The sequence below is a fragment of the Muntiacus reevesi genome, chromosome 1 (genome assembly GCF_963930625.1).
Source record: "Muntiacus reevesi chromosome 1, mMunRee1.1, whole genome shotgun sequence".
NCBI lineage: Eukaryota > Metazoa > Chordata > Mammalia > Artiodactyla > Cervidae > Muntiacus > Muntiacus reevesi.
In genome coordinates this window covers 48,628,343-48,652,516 of record NC_089249.1, presented here as the reverse complement: position 1 = coordinate 48,652,516, position 24,174 = coordinate 48,628,343, and the positions used below count along the sequence as shown (strand labels likewise).

At 44.7% G+C, this 24,174-nt stretch overlaps 1 non-coding gene across 1 annotated transcript; it reads right to left on the bottom strand.

Moving 5' to 3' along the window:
• Nucleotides 1–16,878: 16,878 nt before the first annotated feature.
• On the bottom strand, nt 16,879–16,951 carry TRNAG-CCC (transfer RNA glycine (anticodon CCC)). Its single transcript has one exon. It is a non-coding gene; the product is annotated as a tRNA-Gly (tRNA).
• Between the last annotated feature and the right edge of the window lie 7,223 nt (nt 16,952–24,174).

The following is a 24,174-nucleotide window of genomic DNA, read 5'->3' as shown; positions in this document are numbered from 1 at the left end:
AAACCAAAGACAAATTGTATCAGCTTTGGGAAGCTGTATTCTTCTTGCCTTTTTTGTGTATCTGCTTGCTCCTTTTACTTTGGGAGGAGTGATTGAAATTTTTTTTTTTCTTGTATGTTGATCTGTGGTTTTTCAATGCAGAATTAAGAGCAGGTAACACAGGTGGGGCTCAAAGCCTCTTTGGAGGAGCGACAGTTGGATTACCTGTGCGTGAGTGGTGAGGGGGAGCTGACAGCCTCTGTGCTAGGCTGGGTTGTGGTGGGTACAGAGCAATGCCTGCATCTCTAGAAGAATGGCTTCCCCATATCATCTCTGGATTCAACTGTTTGACGATACCAGACCCTTGCCATATTTTTTGTGGTTAAAGGAACAGAGGGTGACATAATAATAACCATGGCTGCATGGGGTCATTTTTGTTTACATTGAAAGCGGCCATTCATGTTCCGACACCCAGAATCATAAGTGATTTTTTGACAAATACCAGAAGAAATCCCAGAATGATCTCTGATTTTTGTACACAGAGCAGTGTTCTCAAAGACACACCATGAATTTACCATACAGTTTCCACTTTAACAAAATAAAAGCAAAGGACATAATTAGTATTATCTCTATTTTGAAGGCAAGCAAATCAAAGTCCCTAAGAAACAGAAATAGAACTGTATTCTCTACCATCTGTGTCCACCCTTTCAGGTCCTAGGTTCCAGTTAAAGGATAAACTGTAACAAGAAGGAGGTAAGCCCCATCACCCAGAAGACTAAAGCAAGATTATTTTGTTGTTGCTACTGTTACTTTAAGTTAAAGAATCTGCCTGCAATGCAGGAGGCCCCAGTTTGATCCCTGGGTGGGGAAGATTCTCTGGAGAAAGGAATGGCTACCCACTCCAGTATTCTTGTCTGGAGAATTCCATGGACAGAGGAGCCTGGAAGGATACAGTCCATGGGGTCGCAAAGAATTGGGCATGACTGAGTGACTGACACTTTTTCACTTTCTGTTGTTACTTTAAATAATGTGACTGTCAGGAGAGAGAATGCCTGTCTCTCTAGGTTAGGTGAGGTTGTGTCCAGTAGTGGGTGACAGGCAAGGATGCAGTTGGATGACCTCTGCAAACCCTGGGATTCTGTTACGCAACTATTCCGAATACAGTCATACAAACCTCGTGACCACAGCCCCTCAGAACACTGACCATTATTGTGATGAATCTGTGGTCATGCCTGTAGTCTTGTTTAGAAGTGGGCCAAGCAAAGTGATGGATTGTTATCATTATCAGTAGCACTATTTGCAATTAGCAGTAATTGCATACGCATCTTTGGAGATTCTTTGGAGGTAATTCAATCACACCACTTAAGAATTCATCCCTTCTGTTCTCCTCTCTCTTTTTCCACTCTATCCTCACCTCATGCCTGGAAAGGAAAGAGAAGGCAATTAATATTCATCAGGTCATTATGTTTCATTGAGATTTATGAAATGAATTGTTCAACGATTTGGTTACATGTTATCTCTTCAGCATTTTTGAGATTCAGTGGTAGGCAGACGTTTAACTCTTAGGGTTCCAGAGTAATTATCAGGCATCAGTATCCTATTTCTTGGACTACATACACTAGGTCTTTAGTCAGGAACCATTAGCTGGGAGGACTTGCGGATCCTTAATCCAGAAGGGCAAAATGAAACTCACCTAGGCTCATAGGATGCATAGGATGGACTAGATCTCAAATCCTGAACTCTGAGTCCCTAAACCAATGTTTTTCCTGGAAAATCTGACTGCTCTTGCAAGACAATTTTCAGTCATCCTCAGCACATCAGCAGAATGCTTCAAATTGCCCCCTTCTGTCATCAACATTCCAGAAGTTACAGCAGAATGTATCTATATAATGACATATATATACATGCAGCTCCAGGATGAGCTGGTTGGATGGCATCATCAACTCAATGGACATGAGCTTGAGCAAACTCTGGGAGGTAGTGAAGGACAAGGAAGCCTGGTGTGCTGCAGTCCATGGGGTTGTAGAGTCAACACAACTTAGCAACTGAACAACAGCAACAAATACATTGTTCAGTTCAGTTCAGTTCAGTCGCTCAGTCGTGTCCAACTCTTTGCGACCCCATGGACTGCAGTACGCCAGGCCTCTTTGTCCAACACCAACTCCCGGAGTTTACTCAAACACGTGTCCATTGAGTCAGTGATGCCATCCAACCATCTTGTCCTCTGTCATCCCCTTCTTCTCCTGCCTTCAATCTTTCCCAGAATGATTGAAAAGATCCCAGGATCTTTTCAAATGAGTCAGCTCTTTATATCAGGTAGCCAAAGTATTGGAGTTTCAGCTTCAGCATCAGTCCTTCCAATGAATATTCAGGACTGATTTCCTTTAGGATGGACTGGTTGGATCTCTTTACTGTCCAAGGGACTCTCAAGGGTCTTCTCCAACACCACAGTACAAAAGCATTAATTCTTTGGCACTCAGCTTTCTTTATAGTCCAACTCTCACATCCATACATGACTACTGGAAAAACCATAGCTTTGAAGTGTTCTTATTAGTCAACATTCCTATTAGACATGTTCTACTTTGAGGAGCAAGTTCTCCCTTACTTACTCATTAACAAGTACTTATTGAGTACTTTTGGTTTGCTTCATTCTGGAAACACCTTTAGCATGCACCTGAAGCAGTAGTCATTATGCTGGATCCTAGGACTCTCAAGGCAATAAGTCTCTATTAACATCACGAATCCAAGAAGGAGTCCAAGACAAGCACACAGGTATGAACAAAGTCAAGTGCAGTAAGTGTGGATGTTCCTGAAGATGTTTTTTGTTGTTTAGTCACTAAGTCGTGTCCAATTCTTTTGCAACCCCATGGACTGCAACCCGCCAGACTCCTCTATGGGATTTCCCAGGCAAGAATTCTGGAGTGGGTTGCCATTTCCTCCTCCAGGGTATCTTCCCAACACAGAGCTCAAACGCACATCTCCTGCAGGTCCCACATTGGCAGACAGATTCTTTATTACTCTGCTTCTAAAAAGGTGACACTGGAGACAGCTGAATGTCCCTAAGTAGACAGTTCACATCATTCAAGTCACAAACATTGATGAACATCAGCTATGTCCTGGGAACAGTGCTTACAGGTATGACGATAAAGACAGTGTTTGTTGTTACCCACACATCTGTACCTGCTTGGAAAGCAGACAGATCAAGTGGGAGGGTGATACAAGATTCATTTGTATATTCAACTACAAATGAAAGTCGTGGTCCCTATTCCCAGGAAGTCTATAATCTGGTCAGAGAGATGCATAAACAAACAAAAAAAAATGTAAGAAAAAGATAAAATCATTATTGTGTGTGTGCATGTTAAGTTGCTTCAGTTGTGTCCAACTGTTTGTGACCTCAAGGACTATAGCCCACCAGGCTCCTCTATCCATGGGATTCTCTAGGCAAGAATACTAGAGCAGATTGCTGTGGCCTCCTCCAGGGGATCTTTCCCACCCAGGGATCAAACCCATGTCTCTTATGTCTCCTGCATTGGCAGCTGGGTTCTCTACCACTAGCTCCACCTGGGAAGCCCCTAAATCAAGTTGATAATGCAGGGACCTGATGAGTAAATTTCTTTTCTGCCAAATTAACTCCTAATCTGACACTTTTTGTGACAAGGGGTGTAGACATTGTGGGGGGAGGGCAAGGATGCACTGGTACTGCCGGCTTGTGCTGGTCCATGAGGGCCAGTGGTTTGCATCTGTCCCAAAGTCTGCATTCAGTGGCTTGAAACTCTTCCTCAAGACGCTGCATGCAGTGGTGGTTCAAGATCGCCCATGGTAGGAGCATTGACACTACAGAAATTGGCAAATGCTATACATCAGAGTTTCCCATGCATCCCCCACCCCCGCAATGAGTCAATTGTTAAAATTTATCGGTACATTGCTAGTACATCCATTCAGTAAGGTGTAACGGGGAATTGGGGTTCTTCCCAGTAGTTCCAAACTGGTCTATGTCTAGTGTGAAAAAACTTTTTGTTAAGAAATTCAAAACACCCTAGGACTTCCCTGGTGGTCCAGTGGCTAAGATTCTACCCTCCCAATGCAGGGGGCCCAAGTTCCATCTCTGATCAGGGAACTAGATCGCACATACCCCGACTGAAGATCCCGAGTGCCACGACTAAGACCTGGCATAGCAAAATAAATATTTTCTAAAAAGAAATTCAAACACCTGGATTTAATGTGCCCATTAACCAGCCCTCAAAACACTCACACTCATTTGTTGGCAATTACATTAGAAGACAAGGGTGTGATGATTGCCATTAATATAGTGCCATAAAGACAAGCTCTTCACTAGCTGAAGATGCTCTCCAGACATTCTGCATGCAGTTAGGGTAATTGCCTAACTTGTTATGGGGTGCAGAAGCTAACACTTTATAACTGCTGGAAAATGAACACCTACCTAATGACTCAATTACTTAAGCAGCAGCTATAAAAATAAAAACATAACAATAAACCTGTTTAATCATCACTGATCGCTAAGCATTCAAATGATTGTAAATCAAGGTAAAATGATCTAACATTTAAATAGATGTGAACATCAAGGTGCAAGCTGTATTTCCCCCCACTTAACATCATCTATGAATAACTAATCCTATTTACTAATATTATTGAATATTTATTGGGTCAAGCAATCTTGTGAGTATTTTAGGTGTATGAACTAATCTAGTCTTGAAAAACAACCTTAGGAGGAAATTACTATTATTTTTATTCCAATTGTGCCAAGAAAAGAACTGAGGTCCCAAGAGATCAAGTAATTTAATCAGGACCTCCAGATAGTAAGTCTGGGATCTTCCTTGGTGGCTCAGATGGTAAAGAATCTGCCTGTAAAGCAGGAGACACGGGTTCAATCCCTGGAGAAGGCTACCCACTCCAGGATTCTTGCCTAGAGAATTCCATGAATAGAGAAGCCTGGCAGGCTATGTAGTCCATGGGATCGCAAAGAGTTGGACACGACTAACACTTTTACTTTCTCCAGATAGTCAATGTCAGAACCAGGACAGAAGCCAGAGTGTCTGGCCCCAGAATGTGTACCAGACAACTCCACTTCTCAGATGCTTTTCCCTGAAGCAGACAAGAGGCCAAATATCATCTCTATTATTATGACACAGCTGATACTGAAGAAATTAAGTCTGCAGGCGGGAGTACTTCTTAACAGTAGAACAGAGGATAAGCCCTGTTACCCAGACACAGGCAGGGCTGGAACCACTCAAGGGACATTCACCCGCGGGGTCGTGCAGCCCAGAGCTGGCCCTGAGAGTGGACCCTTCCTCAAATCTTGTACCCTGATCCTGGCTCGAGCTCTGAGCCACCATAGGGCTATAACCCTCTTTGTTTTCATACCAGAAATGCTGAAAAAGAAGTTTTCAGAAGAAAGGGAACCATAAGTTTGTTTTCTGTGTCTCTGAGTCTGCTTCCCTTTTGTAAATAAGTTCATTTGTATCAGATTCCACATACATGTGATATCATATATTTGTCTTTGTCCAACTTATTTCACTTAGTATGATCATCTCTAGGTTGGTTACTTCCAGGTCTTGACTATTGTGAATAGTGTTGCAATGCATGTATCTTTGCGAATAGAACTGGGAAGCATGTACTTTTGTGAATCAGAGTTTTCTCCAGGTATATGCCAGGAGTGGGACTGCTGGATCATATAGTTACCAAAAGGGAAGGGGATGGGGAGGGAAAAATTCACAGCTAGGGCTAGCAGATAAACACTATATAAAATAGATAAGCAACAAGCCCCTACTGTGTAGCACAGGGAACTATATTCAATATCTTGTAGTAATCCATAACAGAAAGGAAAATGAAAAAAGAATATATATATATATATATATATATATATATGTTTGTATATATAATTGAATCATTTTACTGTATATCTGAAGCCAGCAAGACATTATAAACCAGTTATACTTCAAATTTAAAAGAAGCCAGAGAAAAAAAAATAAAAATAAATAAAAGAAGCCAGAGGGAGAAAGAAAGACTAACCAATGGTCTGGAAAATCCACAGGCCACACCTTTGTGGGCCAGCTTTATCCACAGATCCTAGGGACAGACAGAAGTTTGGTAAGGCTTCTTTTGCTCCTGCTTCCAAGTTCTTCAGCAACTCAGGCTATTTTTTTTTTCTTTAATTTTTCCAAATGTATTGATATGTTCATTTGTATAAGATTTACATATAACATGGCATTAATTTAAGGCATACAACACAATGATCTGATATATGCATATATTACAAAACACCTACTCCCATAAATTTAGTTAACATCCATCACCACACACAGTTACAATTTTTTTCTGGTGATGAGAACTATTAAGATTTAATTTCTCGGGACTTGCCTGGCTGTTCAATGGTTAAGACTTTGCCTTCCAAAGCAGGGAGTGCAGGTTCGATCTCTGATCGGGGAGCTAAGATCTCATGTGCTTTGAAGGCAAAACAAAACAAAACATAAAACAGAAGCAATATTGTAATAAATTCAGTAGACTTCAAAAATGGTCCACATTGAAAAGAATCTTTAAAAAATTACCAATAAAAGGATTTAGTCTCTTAACAACTTTCAAATACGTAATACAGTATTATTAACCATAGTCCCCATGCTGTTAAAAAAAATTCCAACAAAGGTCCATCTAGTTAAAGTTGTGGTTGTTCCAGTAGTAATGTACAGATTTGTGATTGGACCACAAAGAAGCCTGGGCACTGAAGAATTGATGCTTTCAGATTGTGTTCCTGGACAAGACTCTTGAGAGTCCCTTGGACAACAAGGAGGTCAAACTATAGTCACTCCTAAAGGAAATCAACCCTGAATATTCGTCGGAAAGACTGATGGTGAAGCTGAAGCTCCAATACATTGGCCACTTGATACAAAGAAACTGGCTCATTAGAAAAGACCCTGATGCTGGGAAAGATTGAAGGCAGGAGGAGAAGGGGATGACAGAGGATGAGATGGTTGGATGGCATCACCAACTCAATGGACACGAATTTGAATGAACTTTGGGAGATAGTGGAGGACAGAGGAACCTGGTGTGCTACAGCCCACGGGGTTGCAAAGAGTCGGATATGACCGAGTAACTGAACAACAACCATACTGTACATCACATCTCCAGGACTTGCTTATCTTATAACTGGAAGTTTGCACCTTTTGGCCACCTGCACCCGTTTCTCCCCATCCTGCGCTCCCCACCTCTTGCAACTGTCGATCTGTCCTGCTCTTCTTTGAGTTTTTTGGTTTTTGGATTCCGTGTATAAATGAGACCAAATAGTATTTGTCTTTTCCTTTCTAGTTCATTTCACTTAGCATAATGCCCTCAAGTCCCACACTTACTAATGTCTCCTGTTGCCAACCCAAGAGCTTCTTTCCCTCACTTCAGCTCCAACAACATCTTGACCAGTCTAATTCCCATGCACCCAAATGTGGAGCTACTTCTTGGCCTTCTCCCACTTCAGTTCAGTTCAGTTCAGTCGCTCAGTCATGTCCGATTTCTTGCAACCCCTTGAACTACAGCACACCAGGCCTCCCTGTCCATCACCAACTCCCAGAGTCTACCAAAACCCCTGTCCATCGAGTTAGTGATGTCATCCAACCATCTCATCCTCTGTCGTCCCCTTCTCCTCCTGCCCTCAATCTTTCCCAGCATCAGGGTCTTTTCAAATGAGTCAGCTCTTCGCATCAGGTGGCCAGAGTATTGGAGTTTCAGCTTCAACATCAGTCCTTCCAATGAACACCCAGGACTGATCTCCTTTAGGATGGACTGGTTGGATCTCCTTGCAGTCCAAGGGACTCTCAAGAGTCTTCCCCAACACCACAGATCAAAAGCATCAATTCTTCTGCACTCAGCTTTTTTTATAGTCCAACTCTTACATCTATACATGACTACTGGAAAAACCATAGCCTTGACTAGACAGACATTTGTTGGCAAAGTAATGTCTTCCCACTTAGGTCTTTACAAATCATTTCTATGACTTTTCTCAATATTCCTCATTTGCCATCCATACAAAGAAATCCTCTGTATGATGTTATGACGATAAGTGAAATGAAGACACCTACTAACCCAGATGGCTTTAGGATCAGGAGTCATTGAGATGCACAGCATCCATCATAGGGCTTCAAACTCCAACTCATATCCTGCCTCTCAGAGAGACTGACTATCTGAATTCAAAAACCTCCTCGGGCCATTTTCAGTGGGTCAGAGAAGAATTTGAAATCAAGCTGTGTGAGGACTGGGCCCCTTTTGAAGACTCTGAGGCTGCCCCTCAACTCTCTCCTGGCTTTTGGTTCTTGATGGCCATCCTTGGTGTTCCTGGACCCAGGGGAGACTAGCCAATGACAATGGGTGCTAATGATGGGATCCAGGCAAACCAAAGATATAGAGAGATACAGGGATGAACAAGATGAGCGAAACCTGTCTATTGATCTCACAGAGAAAGGATAAAAAAGAACACAGGCATTCTTAAAATTTTTTATTTTTTTTTAATTGAAGGATAATTGCTTTACAGGATATTGTTGTTTTGTGTCAAACCTCAACATGAGTCAGCCATAGGTATACATATACCCCCTCCCTTTTGAGCCTCCCTCCCCTCTCCCTCCCCATCCCACCCTTCTAGGTTGATACAGAGCCCCTGTTTGAGTTTCCTGAGACATACAGCAAATTCCCATTGGCTATCTATTTTACACATGGTAATATAAGTTTCCAAGTTACTTTCTCCATACATCTCACCCTCTCCTCCCCTCTCCCCATGTCCGTAAGTCTATTCTATGTCTGTTTCTCCATTGCTGCCCTACAAATAAATTCTTCAGTACCATTTTTTCTTGATTCCGTATATATGCGTTGCTGCTGCTGCTGCTGCTAAGTCACTTCAGTCATGTCCGACTCTGTGCGACCCCATAGACGGCAGCCCACCAGGCTCTCCCGTCCCTGGGATTCTCCAGGCAAGAGTACTGGAGTGGGTTGCCTTTGCCTTCTCCATATATGCGTTAGTATACAATATTTATCTTTCTCTGACTTACTTCACCCTGTATGCTAGGTTTTAGGTTCTCTACCTCATTAGAACTGACTCAAATGCATTCTTTTTTATGGCTGAGTAATATTCCATTGAAACACAGGCATTTTGAAGACTCAGTTTCACTCTATATACCTCTCAGAGAAGCCTTGCATTTGTAAGGAGGATGGGGGCATTCTCAACTTGAGAAAGCATCTGAATCCCAACCCCCGTGCTTTTCCTTCCGTCTTAATGGTCAGGCTGGATGCCTGCTGTCCCACATCACAGGTCTCCTTTTCCATTTTTCTTCAAGTATGCTGCAAAGTGCTGCTTCATCTTAGTAGGGCTATATTTCAGAGGGTCCCTCTCCCCACTCACACTCTGAGCTACTTCCCTCCGCTCCATCGCTGCTCCTCAAACCTTGACCAATGGGCCACATCCTCAAGCAGCTATAGGGCCTCCATGTGACTCATGAAGGAGGCTACTCCTTCCTGTCTGGTCTTTGTCTTACCCCAAGTCGAGCTGGCAGAGTGACTAAATCCAGCAGATTTCCCTGAGACAGTAATGCTTTAAGGTGACTTCTGCATGCCCTTGCCTTTGCATTTTAATCGGCACTCTAATGTTGAATTTAAATGGAATTCCTATGGAAATGTACAATGTCTAAATCAATACTTGCTGATTAGTGTCAGTAGGATGAATCTCAAAAGATATAATAGCAATGGTGGGGCCCCAACCAGAGTGGCTGAAGCAGCCTGTGTCCATTAACTCAAGCCTGACTCATGCTAAACGACAATAAAATATCTAGGAAATTCTGGCCAGAGCCACTTTAAAGCCCACAAAATGTAGCTTAATTAGCACTATAATGACAAATGCAGGAAGAATTCATTATGCCCCAAGACGCCCCACAGAGTCCAATTGTACAAACTCTTCCTTTGTCATCCATTCAACGCCTCGAAGGCCATGGGTAGCTTGCATGCCTCGGCCCTTCTGCTCATCACGTGCTGAGCTCAGGCAGATGTCACGTTGGCATGTGGGCATCAGAGGATGAGTTGCAACCTCCCTCCTGTCTCTGTTCTTTCGTGCAGTGTTCATTTTCCTCTTCTCCCTTTGCATGCCTCTCCATCAGTGTGTCTCTCCATCCGGTTGCCTGTCTGTGCATCATAAGTATCATGGTCATGAGCACACACTCTTATGCCAGGAGCTGAGTTTCATGTTACTGCAATCTCTTTCTCCCCATGTGACTTTGGGAAGATTACTATGTATCTCAGTTTCCCCACATGAAAATTGGGATAATGATGCCCACTCATGGGGTAGGAATACATATCAAAAAAAATTATGAAAGAACTTTCAAGGGTGTCTGCACCAAGGAGCATGAAGTAAATGTGAGCTATTATTATTTTATTCTTTTTTTTTTTTAATTGATTCCAGCAACAATACAATGGAAAAAAAATAGACATGTGGACAACCCTGCCCTGTCAACACCTCCTTGCTCAGAAGCAAGCAAAGCACAGGAAGTTTCAGACGGAATGACCTTTAATGGAGACCATTTCATTCACTCCCCACCCCCCTGCCCCCGCTCACTGATAGATGAAGGATCCAAGGTCCAGAGAGAGAAAGTGACTTCCAAAGGTCAACCAGGTGGTTCTGCTCCATTCAAACATTTATTAAGTGCCTACTGTGTCCAGACTGTTGTGTCAGTTACTAGACTCCAATGATGAATTAGTTCCTGTTCTTAAGGAATCTACCATGTTGTACAGGAGCAAACACATCCACCAAACATGTAGATATAATCTGGCAACGGAAGTGATGAGAGAGCGAAAGAGAGATGCAGGTTTTAAGAGGTTGTGGAAGCCGAGGGGGAACACTGGGTCCTCCTGCAGAGTTAGAGGAGGCTTCTCAGAAGAACCGATGCTTGTATTTGGTTCTGAAGGAGAATGAGTTAGCCAGGCAGTGAAAGAAAGGCAGGGCATTCTGTGCGTGTGCAGAAGCACAGGTGTGCAAGAACAGGGAGTGGATGGGGACCGCAGCAGTTGGTCAATACGGGAACATACAGCGCAAAAACAGGCAGTTGCCTTGGTAAAGAGACTGGAATGATTTCTGCAGGATAATAGGGAGCTTCTGAAGGATTAAGCAGGGGAATAATATGTTTACACGTAGATGGAACATTCTGTTTTCATTTGGAGAGTGGATTCTGATGGACTAATATAGAAGCGAGGATTTCAAAAGGCTGAGTAAGAGCTAATAGGATCTGAACTAGGGCAGCAGAAGTAGAGAGGGGAGGGACAGATTGGAAAAGGAATTAAGAGGTCAAGTCAGCTGGACTTGGTGACTGGTCAGATGTGGGGGATGAGAAAGAAAGGCGAGTATAGAATGATGTCAAGTTTTTTACGTGGCTGTCAAGATGGGTGACAGATTATGAAATGAGAAAGTGAGACTATACGAAGGAGGAGAAATAAGATGAGAAAGGATAATTGGCCAAGACTTGTAGGCAGTTGGAGGGCAAGCATAGCTCTCAAGGAAGAGAGTGGGGCAGAAGATAGGATTATGGTGGTCTTTAAGCCACAGAGAGTGCTTAAAGCAATGAGTTACGTGACCATTCAGAGAACATTTATTGGAAGAACAGGAGTAGGTCAAGGTCTTATTCTTGGAAAAAGCAGATTTAAGGGGAAGGCTGAGGTGTCTTCCATGAGGAAGTCAAGGAAGGATCATTGAGGAGGTGCAAGCTGAAACAAAAGAGATGCCAAGGGAGTCAGGACTTCATGACCACAATGTTAGAGGAGAAGGGATGTCTGATGACATAGAGCTAGAAAGCATTTGTGGGTATGACATCAACCCCCCATGCATGCTGACCTTGGCTAGAGTGGTCAAAAGCAGAGCAGAGAGGGAGCCCAGACAGAAAGGGGCTGAGGAGTGATGGCTTTATGAAGTGGTACAGACAATGAATGTAGATATCTATTTCAAGAGCACAAGATTTTTTCAGGAAGATGAAAGACAGGTTGGCTGGAGGAGGATTTAGAGTCAGGAGAGAGGTTTTATGGGGAAAAGAAAGACTTGGGCATGTCTATCAGCAGACAGCAAAGAGCCAGGAAACAAAAGAGGTTGAAGATGTAACAGAGAAAAGAGGCAGTTGTTGATGCAAAGTCTTAGGAAAGCGAGAAGGGGTGATCAGGGACAACAAGGAACTGGAGACACCTTGTCCTCTGACCTGGGACGAAAGGAGTTGACCATGGAGGAAAGGCTGACAAGCTGACAAGTTTGACTTCATGATGGTAGAGAAGGTCGGGAGCTGGAGTACTTTACCCTGCATGGTCTTGTTTTTTGAGGAAGAAGAATCAAGTTTTCGATGCTGTGAGTTTAGAGTGGGGCTCAGTTATGGATGTGAAAAGAGGAAATGCCAGGTAGAAAAGGACTTTCAAGCAGCGCAATTCAGCTGAGATTAATGGCTGAGCAGGGATTCAAGTTTAGGTCTATAGATCCTTGTGGGATGATAGCTCTCTTGGAAAATTTATCTAGAGTCTTGGTGACATTATCATGCTGCTGGTCTCCAGTTCCTGGTATTTCTCATCAGATTCCCAAACAAGTCATTCTGTATCTGCACAGCTTAGGAGAAGTTCCCAGAATTAGTTCTGCTTGGTTCCTTGTTTGGACTTGGGTCTACGTTAAGAAAAGATATTTACAATCCTGTTTATAATATAGATATTGAGTCTGAGAGACAGGAGTCCTCTGTAGCCTCTGTGTCCAAAGTCAAAATAATCAGATCACTTAACATAGCTGCTGCTCTTAATCCCATAATAAATCCAAACTTCTTCACATCTTCCTCCTTTCCCTCCCTTGCAACAGAATAGACACCACTATGGAAAACCAGGGGCCTTGTTTTTGTTCTCAGTAATCTGGAAGAATAATAGTGCACTTCAGGGACCAAAGTCTAATAGCTGAATTCTTAGAAGTAACTGCAAAGGGTAAGGACAACTCAATTCATCTGTAACCAGAGAGCCGTAATTGGTGAACTTTCCCAAAGTCAAGAGTCAGCTGGTGGTCTGCTTTCTTCCTGTGGGTTGTGATCCTGGGACCCTGATAATTCCCCTCCCGTCCAGGCTACCACATAACATTGACATCTTCACGTGGTAAAAGCTATCATTGCTGCCATGTCCTACCATTAACAAGAAGCATTTTGCTCATTATTGGTCATTTGTGAGTGTTTCTTAAATTTCAATGATTTCTGTGTCACTTTTACTTTTTAACCCACTATGCTTGTATAAGATATTTTATACACTACTAAACAATAACAAATTGCTTGCCCTAAATTTATATTTAAATATTTTTCTTCGTAAAATCAAAGAATTTTGCATCATGTCTTTGTAATTCCTAAACACAGGGCATGCTTTTGCCTAATTGTGGCAATGATATTTAGCATACTGACTTCAAATATAGTAGTGTTCTTAGACATCACATCATGGGTCCTTTAAAAACAAAAAAAAATCTAATAACTTTCCTGGTGGTCCAGTGGTTAGGAATCTGCTTTCCAATGCAGGGGACTTGGGTTCGATTCCTGTTCAGGAACTAAGATCACACATATCATTGGGCAACTAAGCACATGGGCCACAACTAGAGAAACCCCACACAACAGAGACCCAGTGCAGCACTCTCCCCCCATCCAAAAACAAACAAACAAACAAACAAACCTAGCCATCTCCTTCAATGATGAATGACCCAGCAACTAGGGAGTTGTCAGGCTTTATGGAGGGCATTGCTGCATGGAGATGGTCTGGAGGTGGTTGCTTTCTTAGCAGCCTTGGGAAGATGCTGACAGGAGTGTTCTGTATCTTTGGGAGGTGCCCTAGGAAGGCCAAGCTCTCAGATTCCATGATGGGAGAAGGCGTGAGGAGTGACTGAGCGTACCTGAGAGGCGATGCCATAGAAATTCTAAAAGACTCAAGGGCCCTCTAGATCAGACGAGAACCCGAAATCTCATCTTACCTCCCCCTCCATATCTAGGCAAGATCTAACAAAGGCATCCTACAGATGCTAATTGCTGACACTATACCAACTTTCCAAAGCACATGACAATACTCTTTGGCAATCCCTCTAGGCAATCAAAATTTCACTTGCTTTTCCTTCTCATCTCTTCCAAAACAATAAGCAGGCTTTTGCATCAGCTCCCATTTATCTGTGCTATTGCAGAGAAAGACTGGTACATATAATCCCAAAGAGCTAAGATCCAAGAATTATTTCTGTCTGGCTCAGGAATGCATACGTGCTACAGTGAATGGGGCCTTGTAGAGCCAGATGACTTAGGGCTAAGTCATGGTTAGCTGTTGAGTGAGGCTACAGTATTAGTCACTCAGTCATGTCCAACTCTTTGTGATCCCACGGACTGTAGCCCACCAGGCTTCTCTGTTCATGGAATTCTCCAGGCAAGAATACTGGAGTGGGTAGCCATTCTCTTCTCCAGGGGATCTTCCCAACTCAGGGATAGAACCCAGGTCTCCTGCATTGCAGGCAGATTCTTTAACTTCTGAGCCACCAGGGAAGCCTTGAGTAAGCCTATGTGAAGTTGTTCGGTCATGTCCGACTCTTGGTGATCCAATGGACTCTAGCCTACCAGGCTCCTCCATCCATGGAATTTTCCAAGCAAGAGTACTAGAGTGGGTTACCATTTCCTTCTCCAGGGGATCGTCCCAACTCAGGGATAGAACCCAGGTCTCGCGCATTGCAGGCAGGCACTGAGCTTCCAGGAAGCCCGAGTAACAACCAGAAAATCATTTCCACTTTTCTGAATTTAGTTCCTTTGTCTGTAACGTAAGAATAATAATGCCTTGTCTCTGGGGTTTCCACAGCTCCAAACAGATAATACAAAAAAGGCTTTATAAGCTATGAAATACTCATCAAACATACGCATTTGCATTTGAAAGCTGCACATCAGGTGCGTGTAGAATTGAACACTGAGTGGAGGAGCCCAGGAACCTCTTCCCTCATTTCTTCAGTCAGAATCCACTGGTGAGCTCCTAGACCAGCCCCACTGGACAAAAAGCAGGACTTGGGCCCCCCCCCCCGCCCCCACCACTCCCTCCCTTGTCATTAACACACTATTTTGTGGGTTCTGACATCAAAACCACACTTGAGAGGAGCTTGGGGTGTTCCTAACTAAGGGGAAAAGGGAGGCCCTAAGACTTCTCTTGTCTCCACTCTGGGCCACAAGCTGCAGCTTCTGAGAGGAGTAAACAAGCCAACCATGGCTCCTCCCACCCCTCAGGCTGGAAGTAAGATTTCCAGAAGATAAGCTGTAAAGTGAGTAATGAAAGGCCCACTGTTTCCCTGGGAACTGGGGGGATCACTTTGTTTCCTGCACTCAGTGGAGAGAGAGACCTGATTTTAGCCCCCTGGAGCCACATAATGTAAATAAAGCATTACAGTGTTTGGGATTATAGGGCCCTGCATGATATTTTTTATTGGAGTGGAACAGCTTTACAATGTTGTGAGGGTGTCCGCTGTCCAGCAAATGAATCAGCTCAAAGTATACACAGATCCCCTCCTTCTTGAGCTCCCCCTTCCTAATCCACCCCTCCAGGTCATCACAGAGCACCAAGCTGAGCTCCCAGTACTAAGTAGCAGTAGCAGCTTCCGACTGCCTACCTGTTTCACACATGGCACTGTTTCCTGATGGCTCAGGTAAAGAATCTGCCTGCAATGTAGGAGTCACAGCAGATTCAGGTTGGATCCCTGGGTGGGGAAGATCCCCTGGAGAGGGTGTGACAACCCACTCCAGTATTCTTGCCTGGAGAATCCCCAAGGACAGAGGAGCCTGGCGGGCTACAGTCCAAAGGGGTCACAACAAGTCAGACACGACTGAACACCTAAGCACAGCACAGCCATCTCTCCGTTTGTCCCACTCTCTCCTTCTCCGGCTGTGTCCACATTACCATTTCCTTAGCAGTCCAATCAGCTCACGCAATTTGTTTTTTCATGACTCAGAGTCAGCTGGCCATGATGCTCCCACGTAGAGCATAGCAAGCCTGCCCTCGCCACCCCACCCCACCCCCACCCGACCCAAGTCAGTCTCACAATGAGCACCCCAGATGGCCATACCTAATTGACCAGAGATGGCATGGGAAGAGAAGTGTCCTCACACCTCAGCCCTAGGTGGACCCTCTGCACTCCAGCAGAATACCAGGGTGGAGCTGTGAACCCGCAGCAGGCCTGGGTCTACCGTGATTGCTTCCAAACTCTGTGCCTGCATACATGTGCCATGCATCAACCATGCAAGGGCCATCGTGAGATTCTCTGGCACAGAGGTACATAAGGCATGGCTCCATGTCTTCCATTGTTGCATAGTTCCCGTGCCAACAGGGAGGGATAACAAGCATATCTTTTCAAAAGTGTGATGAAGTGTGATCCACCAAGTCACACCCTCTCCCGTGGGCACCATATACACACTCATGCATCCTAAATGTGTGTGTGCATGTACATGTGTGAGTGTGCATGTGAGCATCTGGGCACATGAGCAAATGTGTGTTTAGACTACAGCTTTCCCAGCCAATAGAAAAAGAGTGCACATTTTGGGAAAGTCGAATCAAATAATCAAATAAGACTATTAAGCTGATCCTGACCAGACTTTCGGAATTAAATAAGAGTAGACACATGTCAGTTGGCTTCAGTTTCTTTATGGAAAGAAGCCAATTAGGGAAATAGATTTGCTAATGACAACAAGATGGTGTGTGCTATCAGACAACTGTACTGAAAGCTTCTCAGATCTCTGCTTCTCCTTCATTTACTTGGCTGCACCAGGTCTTAGCTATGGCATGTGGGATCTTTGATCTTTATTTCAGCATGCAGGATCTTTTTTTAGTTGTGTGTAGAATCTAGTTGCAGCATGTAGGATCTAGTTTCCTGACCAGGGATCAAACCTGGGCCCCCTGCATTGGGAGTGCAGAATCTTAGCCACTGGACCACCAAGGAAATTCTTCTGCTTTCTAAAGGGAAAAAAGGCCACCTTCTCTTGGGCAGTAGCTGAAGGAAGAGATAAGTAGAAAGAGGCAGTTCTGGTTTCCAGAGAAAAACTCTCTGCTACCAAATATCTGTGTTAATTTAGGCAAGTCACCTCCCCTTCCCTGGGTCTGAATAAAGCTGGAGCATAGAATTGAATGACAGCAAAAGTCTTCCTTCTCTCCTCTTACATTCTACCCTTCTCCTTCAAATGCTTAGTCCCTGACTTCGTAACTCTCTCAGCTTTCCCAAGCCCTTCTTACTAAGAGAAATCCTTGCTTCTTGGTTCTTGAAGGAGGGTGCTGGGGATCCACAAGGCACAGAGGTGAACTGGTCCAGGGGACTTTTCTATAGCCAATGGGAGAATCTACCTTCAAGCTACCCACCTTTCAAGAGGTTATCAGAAATGGGTGAGGAGTGCAGACCTGGAAAACTAAATGATACCCAGGACTTTAGCATTTTAATTAATAACAATGCACCTTAGTCCTTGGGTCAATTGGCTAGATATTATGCTTGTTGGTCAGCAGACAGAAACAAACAGCTCAACAATGCGACATATACAGACCTCTTATTACAACCCCTTTTACAGAGGAGAAAATTTCAGCTCAAGACAAGGGAAATGATTTTCCGAAGCTTGCATGTATCTGTGGATCAAACTCAATTAGAACCCAGGGTGAATAGGATCCTGTGAGTGTGCCTGGGTGGGCGGTAGGTGTTGGCTACTCTTTCTAAATGCCCCTGGTGGCCTGGGTTATACCAACAGCCAGAGAGTTGAAAAGAGTTTTGACAAAAGAAACAAGTACTTGGCCTTGGCCTCTTGGAGCTTGTTAATCTTCTTTACGCTCTAGATGACAGAAAGCTATTCGCCACTCTATCCCGACCAGGGACTTAAATGCGCAAAGACAGAAGGGCATAAGCCAGGTCAGGGGGTAGTGACTTGCAGTGATTTGTTGCTGCTGTTCAGTCACTAAGTCGTGTCCAACTCTTTGAAACCCCATGGACTGTAGCACACCAGGCTTCCCTGTCCTTCACTATCTCCCAGAATTTGCTCAAATTCATGTCCATTGAGTCAGTGGTGCCATCCAACCATCTCATCCTCTGTCACCCAGTTCTTCCAATGAATATTCAGAGTTGATTTTCTTTAGGATTGACTGGTTTGATCTCCTTGAAGTCCAAGGGACTCTTTGAGAGTCTTCTTCAGCACCACAATTCAAAACCATCAGTTTTTCAGCACTCAGCCTTCTTTACAGTCCACCTCTCACATCCATACATGGCTACTGGAAAAACCATAGCTTTGACCATGTGGACCTTTGTTGGCAAAGTAATGTCTCTGTTTTTTAATATGCTGTCTAGATTTGTTATAGCTCTTCATCCAAGGAGCAAGTGTCTTTTAATTTCATGACTTCAGTCATGCAGTGATTGTCGCCTGACTTTTTACAAAATCCATCCATGATCCATCACCTTGAGGAACGGGTAATGGGATCTGAGTTTGCCCACAGGGAAACTAAGTCTCAAAGGTCTTCTGTGATCTGAACAGTAGGTCTCACATCACCCAGCTGGTCAGTAAGCAGACATGGATGCAGAGACCAGCTCATCTACCTGAATGAGAAGGAACGTGCCAGTGGAAACAGATACCTCTAGGATAAAGCCCAGCAATCAGTTCAGTTCAGCCGCTCAGTCATGTCCAACTCCTTGCAACCCCATGGGTTGCATCATGCCAGGTTTCCCTGTCCATCACCAACTCCTGGAGCTTGCTCATACTCATGTCCATTGAATCGGTGATGCCATCCAACCATCTCATCCTCTGTCGTCCCCTTCTCCTGCCTTCCATCTTTCCCAGCATCAGAGTCTTCTCCAATGAGTCAGTTCTTCGCATCAGGTGGCCAAAGTATTGGATTTTCAGCTTCAGCATCAGTCCTTCCAATGAATATTCAGGACTGATTTCCTTTAGGATGGACTGGTTGGATCTCCTTGCAGTCCAAGGGACTCTCAAGAGTCGTCTCCAACACCATAGTTCAAAAGCATCAATTCTTTGGTGCTCAGTTTTCTTTATAGTCCAACTCTCACATCCATACTTGACCACTGGAAAAACCATAGCTTCGACTAGACGGACCTTTATCAACAAAGTAATGTCTCTCCTTTTTCACATGCTGTCGAGGTTGGTCATAGCTTTTCTTCCTAGGATCAGCTGTCTTTTAATTTCATGGCTAAAGTCACCATCTGTGGTGATTTTGGAGCCCAGAACAATAAAGTCAGTCACTGTTTCCATTGTTTCCCCATCTATTTGCCATGAAGTAATGGGACTGGATGCCATGATCTTAGTTTTCTGAATGTTGAGTTTTAAGCTAGCTTTTCCCCTCTCTTCTTTCACTTTCATCAAGAGGCTCTTTAGTTCTTCTTCACCTTCTGCCATAAGGGTGGTGTCATCTGCATATCTGAAGTTATTGATATTTCTCCCGGCAATCTTGAGTCCAGTTTGTGCTTCATCTAGCCTGGCATTTAGCATGATATACTCTGCATATAAGTTAAATAAGTAGGGTGACAATATACAGCTTTGATGTTCTCCTTTTCTGATTTGGAACCAGTCTGTTGTTCCATGTCCAGTTCTAACTGTTGCTTCTTGACCTGACCTCTCTAGGGTAGGTTTGGCCCACCACTGGGAAGGCTTGGTTAAGGGAGGCTGAGGGTAGCTGAGGATACATTTTTGAGCGGAACAGAGAGGCAGCTGTGTCCTGGAGCCTTACCTTTGAGCCGGGCCATGAATGTCTGTCTGGAGCAGGGATTAATCTGGCCTTCGGACACATAGTTGGCAACCATTGAGGACTGTCTTAGCAAACATGTTGACCTGATGCTTCAGTGTGTTCTCATCAGTATAAATCTCAGGTCACTCAGATATTTCTCCCATATTTTTAAAATGCATTCTGACACAGGCCCATGTATCTTCTGCGCTCAGTCTGCAGACCTCAGCTCGCACACAAGCCCAGACCTCCTGGGAGACGTGAAGCCTGACTTCGGGTCAATCACAGCCCCTGTACAGGGAAGAGATGTCGGACTTTGAGCTAAGAAAACTCAATGATGAAAACAACTCAAATAACCTGGAGGCATTTTATTTCATTCTGTTGAAGAATTATAGGCAAAATTTTTCTGAATATTGAGATGAGTTAACATATGTAAGGCAGTGAAGTGAAGTGAAAATCATTCAGTCGAGTCTGACTCTTTGCCATCCCATGGACTGCAACCTGCCGGGCTCCTCTGTCCATGAAATTCTCCAGGCAAGAATACTGGAATGGGTTGCCATTTCCTTCTCCAATATGTCAGGCAAGTTTTCCTTAAAAAAAAAGTTTAATGTTTTTAATCTATCTCAGCACTTCTGTGTAACAGTATAGAAAGAGGATGGGCTTAGGAACGTCATAAATTCAAGACAAGTGTAAAAACATGAAGCCATATGTTTAAAGCACATTCTGAAGCACTTATCAATACTCTTCACACAATCATAACAGCTCACGTTTTCGAGAACCTACCATGTGTGAGACTCTTAAACATTTCTACTCACACTGCTTCTCACAGCAACCCTATGAAGTAGGTGTGTGTTATTACAACAATTAAAATGTGGACACTGAGGACTTCCCGGCAGTCCTGGTTAAGACTCTGTGTTTTCACTGCACGGTGTGTGGGTTCAATCCCTGATGGGGATACTAAGAGCCCACATGCCATGGTGAGTAAATTAGAAACGAAAGTTGGAAACAATAAAACATGGACACCAAGCCACCGACACTTTAAGGAACTAGTGAAAGAATTCACAAGTGAAAGTCGCTCAGCCGTGTTTGACTGTATGCAACCCCATGGACTGTAGCCCACCAGGATCCTCTGTTTAAGGGATTTTCCTGGCAAGAATACTGGAGTGGGATGCCGTTTCCTCCTCCAAGGGATCTTCCTGACCCAGAGATCAAACCTGGGTCTCCCTCATTGCAGGCAAATTCTTTACCTTCTGAGCCACCAGGGAAGCCCAACACTGCATTGGCCAGGAATCGAAACCGGGACAGCTGCTTGGAAGGCAGCTATGCTCACCACTATACCACCAACACAACTCTGCAAGAATTCACAAGAAAAGTCTGAATTCAAACCTATGACCTAGGGCGTGAATGCCAGAACAACCACCATGGGGAAAGTGTCATATTATTCCCACTCTGCAGAGGAGAAAAATGAGCCCAAGAAGGCATGGCAACTTTACCAAGCCCGCCTAGCCAGTTAGTGGGGTTGAAGGAGTGTTCTTTCCCAAGAGGTGGGTTTTGGGGGAAGGACTGCAGGAGGGTGGCGGGGGCCAGCCCTCGCTCTGTGCGGAGGGTTGTGAAGTCAGCTGGCAGCCAGGCGTCTTGGGTGGGATTGTCCTTCGCCCCCGCCATGGGGAGCTGGCCTCAGGCGGGTGGTTTGAGGTAGACAGGCAAGAAACAAAGAGCATCAAGGGGGAAATCAGGCTGCCTTTGTCTTCAGTTGGCAGCTGGCAAAGCCCTGACCTTTAAGACTTCAAAGGAAACGCCTGCCCCCGTCATCACCCACAGACTGCATTTTGGTGACTGGAAAATGTTGATCGCCACTCTTGGGCTCTGCCCTGGTCCTGTAGGAATAACAACCTCGACCACTGTTTACTGAGCCCAGGTATGTGCCAGACACTACGCTCATCCTTATGGGACTCTGAGTCCTGTATCGCTTCTCTGAAGCAGGCAGCACTGGTGCTATCTCCCTTTAGTTGATCAAGAGATGGAGAATCAGAGAGGTGAGTTGACTTGCCCAGGGTCATCCAGCTAGTAAGTTCAGAGCCAGAATATTCTCACTGTGCCATCTTGATTCTCAGAAATCAAGTCTGAGATGGAGCTTCCATTCTGCCTCCCTAGCTCGTCTACTCATGGTTTTCCTGATTCCAAGGTGGCAATTCCTTTCTTCCAATTCTCAGGATAAAAACCGTGACCTTGACCTCTCTGTCTCTCACACTCTCTGCATCCAATCCCATTGGCTCTACCTTCCAGATAGACTCAGATCATGATATACCTCACCTCTCCCACTGCCACCAACCTGATCAAAGCCAGCTTCGCCCCCTGGAAGTTCTGAAAAAGTTTCTATCCAGTCTCCACGCATCTACTATTGCTCCCAAGAGCCCATTCCCAATGCTGCCCTCAGCATGGCACTGTTAACCCAGATGCCTGGTCAGGAGGCCACCTCCCATGATGTCAGGTTTCTCTGGAAGGAAAGTCAAGGTCCTTGCAATGGTCCTCACAGCCCATGAAGAGTCTGCATTCCCCAAGACCCCGGCTGTCATCTATTTCATTGGTTACTACACTTCCCTCTTGGGACCTGTCTCCAGCTGTCCCCTTTGCCCTCAGTTCTTCTTGCCCAGATGGCTATAAACATCACTCCCCCACCTGCTCACTAAATAGTGGTTGAGGTTATTATTCCTACAGGATCAGGACATAGCCAAAGAGTAGCAATTAACATTTTCCAGTCTCCAGTGTTTTTACTCAAAGGCCATCCTCTTGGTAAGGCCTTCTGACTCCTTCCACTTGGAATTAAGCATCCGCTCTGAAAGTCCCAGTCTCCCCAAGCGGCTGTGTGTCTCCCAGACTGTTCAGCACTTATCATCAGGTAATGTATCATATATTTCATTATCTGTCTTACTTGGTCTGTAGACAGGAAATACTCCACAAAAGCCTCTCCCGGTAGAATGCCAGTGTCACAGGGGAGGAAGTTTTTGTCTGTTTGATTCACTATTGTATTCCCAGCATGGAGAACAATTCCTGGTACTTTGTAGGCACTCAAAAAATAGGAGATATGAATGAATGAATGAACGAATGAATGGGAAAAAGGCCTTTTTCCACCTTAGAAAGAGAAGAGACTTAAGGGGGAAAAAAGCCTATATAAGCAGGGCTGCCCTAGATGGCTTCCCAGGTGGCACAGTGGTTAAAAACCTGCCTGCCAATGCGGGAGACACTGGTTCGATCTCTGGGTCAGGAAGGTCCCCTGGAGAAGGGCATGTCAACCCACTCCATGGACAGAGGAGCCTGGTGGGGCTACAGTCCACGGGGTCACAAAGAGTCAGAGATGACTGAGTGACTAAACACGCACATCCTTAGACAGGGTCTCCCAACCCTGATTACCCAGATTCCGCTCTGACTTATTGACTAGCTTCCAGGTCTGGGAGGCCTGAGACAGAGGGCAAGCTGGAGGTTCTGAGACTTACATATAGATTCCGGACATGGGCAAGAAGGAGGATGCCCTCACACAGGTGCCAGCAGAGGCCAGGCCAGTTGATCTCAAAACCCTTCCCTTGTCCCCTGGTGGCAGATAGGAAGGAACAAGGTACAAGAAGGCACAAGAAGATTGTTTCTTCCTGCCAGTTGCAGGTCCTAAAACTGTAGCCAGGAGACCTGCATTTGTGTCTGGGTACTTGAACCCCTTGGACTGCAAGCGTTGCAAGAAGCAGGATCCCTTCCAGGGTCCAAAACTGGGCTCTTGTCTAACATTCGGAAATGAGCTGTCCAAGGAGACACATGTGCCAACGAAATAAGAGATTTTATTGGGAAAGGGCACCCGGGTGGAGAGCAGGAGGGTCAGGGAACCCAGAACAGCTCTGCCACGTGGCTTGCAGTCTCAGGTTTTACGGTGATGGGATTAGTTTTTGGGTTGTCTTCAGCCAATCATTCTGACTCAGAGTCCTTCCTGGTGGTGCACACCTTATTCAGCCAAGATGGATGCCAGAGAGGAGGATTCTGGGAGGTGGTCAGACATGTGCTGTCTCCTTTTGACCTTTCCCGAACTCTTCCGGTTGGTGGTGGCTTATTAGTTCCGTGTTCCTTAGCAGGACCTCCTGTCGTAAAACAACTCATGCAAATGGTTACTATGGTGCCTGGCCAGGGTGGGCGGTTTCACTCTGTGCTTCCCCTAACAACTGGAGATCCAACCAGTCCACCCTAAAGGAAATTGGTCCTGAATATTCATTGGAAGGACTGATGCTGAAGCTGAAACTTCAATACTTTGGTTACCTGATGGGAAGAACTGTCTCATTGGAAAAGACCCTGATGCTGGGAAAGACTGAAGGCAGGGGGTGACAGAGGATGAGATGGTTGGATGGCATTACCTACTCAGTGCACATGAGTTTGAGCAAGCTCCAGGAGTTGGTGATGGACAGGGAAGCCTGGCGTGGT